General features: G+C 36.2%; 1 long non-coding RNA gene across 1 annotated transcript in view; it reads right to left on the bottom strand.

Annotated features, from left to right (window-relative positions):
- Positions 1 to 2,715: 2,715 nt before the first annotated feature.
- LOC108541136 (uncharacterized) overlaps positions 2,716 to 4,302 on the bottom strand; it is a 23,489-nt gene continuing 21,902 nt past the window's right edge. The window contains exon 3 of the long non-coding RNA XR_001888872.1: positions 2,716 to 2,852. This is a non-coding gene — a long non-coding RNA (uncharacterized LOC108541136). The remainder of the gene's footprint in view (positions 2,853 to 4,302) is intronic.

Genomic DNA, 4,302 nt, shown 5'->3' with positions numbered 1-4,302 from the left:
ACCTCGTGATCCGCCCGTCTCGGCCTCCCAAAGTGCTGGGATTACAGGCTTGAGCCACCGCGCCCGGCCAAGGATTTTTAAAGTATTGTTGGGTCTTACCTTTCAGTGTATAGTCTTTCAAGTTACATGGTGCAGGTTATGGATCAAGATTCTTTTCATTTGTTTGTTTAGTTGTTTGTTTGTTTGTTTGTTTTTCCAATTATTATTATCCATTCAACATTTGGAACACTTCTGAAGCCAAATGTGTGGGGTTCTTCCACACCAACAACAATTTTCCAACTCTCCAGGATACCAACTGGATGTTCAATGATTCAATTCAATCCTGACACTAACTGCTCAAAGTTAACACCACAGCCCATATATTAAGGGTCCCGTTCTACGAAACTGCTCCCCATTATATGTGCCATTCACAAGTCCCAGGCCTCTTGTACCTCTGACCAACCAGCAATAATACATCAGAGATTCCTATGACTCCATCCTTGGGTTGAATAACTTGCTAGAATGACTCATAGAATTCAGGAAAACAGTTTACTTAGTATTACCAGTTTACTATAAAGAATTCAACTCAGGAACAGCCAGATGGGAGAAATGCACAGGGCACACCACCCTCCCAGAACCTCTAATGTGTTCAGCAACCTAGGAGGTCTCTGACCCCGTGCTTCAAGGATTTTCCATTACATAGGCATGATTGATGAAATCATTGGCCTTTGAATTATTGGTGATTTAATTCAAATTTCCAACCCCTCTCTCCTCCCATGAGGTCAGGAGATAGGGCTGAAAGTTCCAAATCTCTGATCACATCTTGGTCTTTCTGGTGACCAGCCCTCATCCTGAAGCTACTTAAGAGCTCCCCAGTCCCAGTTATCTCATTAGTATACAAAAAGACACTCTTATCACTCCAGAGATTCCAAGGGTCCTAAAGCTCTTGTGTCAGGAACCAGGGCTAAGACCAAATATTATAATAAAAGATGTTTCTATCACCCCTGTCAGTCTGAAAGTTTTAGGAGCTTTGAGCCAAGAACCAGGGACAAAGACCAAATATATATTTCACAATATCACAACAATGAGTATCTAATTTTTCCAGCATCATTGTTTAAAAAAATATTTTTTCTCTTCATTGTATTGCCTTTACACTCTTGTTAAAAATCAATGTTATAGATATATAGTTTGTGAGGGTGTTTACATGCAAACACACATAACACACACACAATTTCTATTTGGTATTGTTGATGTACATGTGTGTCCTTTCACCATTACCCCACTGTCTCAATTACTGTAGCTTTATATTAATAAAGAAATTAGGTAGTGTGAATCCTCCAAATTTGTTCTTTTAAAAAATTGCTTTGGCATTCCGTTGTCTTTGATTTTCTACATACATTTTAGAATGAGATTGACAATTTTCATAAAAATGCCAGGTCAGATTGTGATTAAGTATTGAATCTATAGACCAGCCCGGGGGAGAACTGATATCTTAATAATATTGGGTTTTCTAATCCATGAACAGGGTATAATTCTTCATTTATTTAGCTCTTTTTGTTATCTCTCATCAAGGTTTTATAGTTTTCAGCATACAAATTTAGCCAGTATTTGTAACATTTATCTCTAGTATTTCATGTCTTATATATATAAATGGTTTTATTTTTTAGATTTCTATTTTCAAATGTCTGTTGCTAGTAAGCAGAATACACTTAATTTTTAAAATATTGCCTTTGTATCACATGATCTTGCTAAATTCACTTATAAGACCTAAAAATATCTTTACAGGTTTTGGGGGTATTTTCTATGTGTACAATTATGTTGTTTGTTAATTAAGATAATTTTATTTCTTCCTTTCCAATCTATATACCTTTTATTTCTTTCTCTTGCCTTGTTGTGCTAGCTGGGATCTCTAGGATGACACTGTATAGGAATAGCAGGAGGAGACATGCTTGCTTTATTTCCAATCTCAGTGAAACTATTTCAATGTTTCACCATTAAGTATGATATTAGCTATAGGTTTTTGGTAAATGTTCTTCATCAGTTTAAGGAAGTTACCTTTTTTACTAGTTAACTGAGAGATTTAAAACGAAAAGATATTAAATTTCTTCAAATATTTTTTCTGCATCAATTGAGATAATATGATATTTTGTTTCTAGTCTGTTAATAAGGTGAAATTGATTTATTTTAAAATTTTGAAATCTTACACTCCCAGAATAAACCCCATTTGGATAAGATATATTATCCTTTTATATATTGCTAGACTCAATTTGCAAATATTTTGTTAAGGATTTTTGTGTCTACATTTATGTGAGTTATTGATCTTTAATTTTCATTTATACAATGTCTATATATAGTTTTGGTATCAAGGTTATGCTAGTCTTATAAAATGAATTGGGAAGTATTATCTCCTCTTCTATTTTCTGGAGCAGTTTGGTTAAAATTGTTATTATTTCTGCCTTAAATGTTTGGTAGAATTTACCAGAGAAGCTGTCTCTATTAATTGCTACATAAAAAAGACCCCCCAAAATTAGCATCTTAAAACAACAAACGTGTTTTATTTCCCAGCTTCTATGGGTCAGGAATTTGGTAGCGGCTTAGCTGGGTGGCTCTGGCTTAAGGTTTCTCATGAGACTGTAGTCCTGTGATAAGTCAGGACAGCAGTCATCTCAAGATTTGACCAGAGCTATAGGATCTGCTTCCAAGCTCACACACATGGCTGTTGTCAGGGTTCAGTTCCTTGTGGGTTGTTGGACTGAGGGCCTTTTTTTTTTTTTTGAGATGGAGTTGCCCAGGTTGGAGTGCAGCGAGGGGTTCTCACCATACCATGTGGGCCTCATTCTGAGAGCTGCTCACAACATGATAGCTTGCTTTGCCTAGGGCAAATAATGAGAGAAAAGAGAGAGACAATCCAAGATAAATGCTGTTGTTGTTGTTGTTGTTTTTAATAACTTAACCCCACAAGTGTTATCCCATTCCATCACTTCTGCTCTATTCTATTTGAAAATCAATCAACAAATCTGTTTGTCACTCAAGGAGAGGAAAATACACAGCACTGCAAATACCAGGAGATGAGGATAATTGGAGAACAACCTAGAAACTGTCTATCACACCATCTGCACCAGCAATTTTCCTTGCAATTTCCTTCATGTATGTAAACTCTTCAGGTCCATTTATTCTTTCTCCAGTGCGGTTTTAGTCATTTACGTCTTTTACCAAACTTGTCCATTTTGTCTAGGTTATCAAATTTGTTGGCATAAAGTTGTTCATAATATTTTCTTATCATTCTGATGTGGCCCGTAGTGATGCTTCTCTTTTCCTCCAGATGTAAGTCATTTGCATCTTCATTCTTTCTTTTTCTTGGTCATTTTGAATAGAGGTTTGTCAATTTTACTGATCTTTTGAAATAACCAGTTTTGCATTTCACTGATTTTTCTTGATTAATTTCTGCATTCAATTTTATTGACTTCTGCATTCAATTTTATTGATTTCTGATATTATCTTTATTATTTCCTGTTCTCTCCTTGATTTAGGTTTATTTTACTTTTTCTGATGCCTCAAGGTGGGAGCTTAAGTATTGATTTGACACTTTTTCTCTTTTTCAATACAAGCACTTAATACTGTAAGTTTCCCTCTTGCCTCTTCTTTAGCTGCATCTGACAAGTGTTGATAAGTATGTTTTCATTACTAGATTTAAATCTACCATCTTTCTAGTAGTTTTCTATTCGTTCCCTCTGTTTTTCTATAGATTTCATTTCATCTGTTTTTCTGTAGATTCTTCTTATGCCTTCTTTTGAATCAATGAAATATTTGCTGTAATTTCATTGTATTTCCATCCTAGGCATCCTAGTTATACCTCCTTTAAAATTTTTTTTATTGATTTCCCTAGGGTTTATAGTATAAACTTTTTTTTTTTTTTTTTTTTTTTTTTGAGATGGAGTCTCGCTCTGTCACCCAGGCTGGAGTGCAGTGGCGCGATCTTGGCTCACTGCAAGCTCCGCCTCCTGGGTTCATGCCATTCTCCTGCCTCAGCCTCCCGAGTAGCTGGGACTATAGGTACACACCGCCATGCCCAGCTAATTTTTTTGTATTTTGTTTTTAGTAGAAACGAGGTTTCACTATGTTAGTCAGGATGGTCTCGATCTCCTGACCTCGTGATCCACCCGCCTTGGCCTCCCAAAGTGCTGGGATTATAGGTGTGAGCCACCGCGCCCAGCCTAAAATTTTTTTTAATCAAACTTCACGTTCAAATCATATTATACTACTTCACTATAGCATAAAAACTTTGTAATGGCCGGGCACGGTGGCTCACGCCTGTAATCCCAG

Source organism: Rhinopithecus bieti, unplaced genomic scaffold (assembly GCF_001698545.2).
Source record: "Rhinopithecus bieti isolate Rb0 unplaced genomic scaffold, ASM169854v2 scaffold_18354, whole genome shotgun sequence".
NCBI classification, from domain to species: domain Eukaryota; kingdom Metazoa; phylum Chordata; class Mammalia; order Primates; family Cercopithecidae; genus Rhinopithecus; species Rhinopithecus bieti.
Note: the sequence above shows the minus strand (reverse complement) of the source record. Positions and strands in the feature narration are given on the sequence as shown.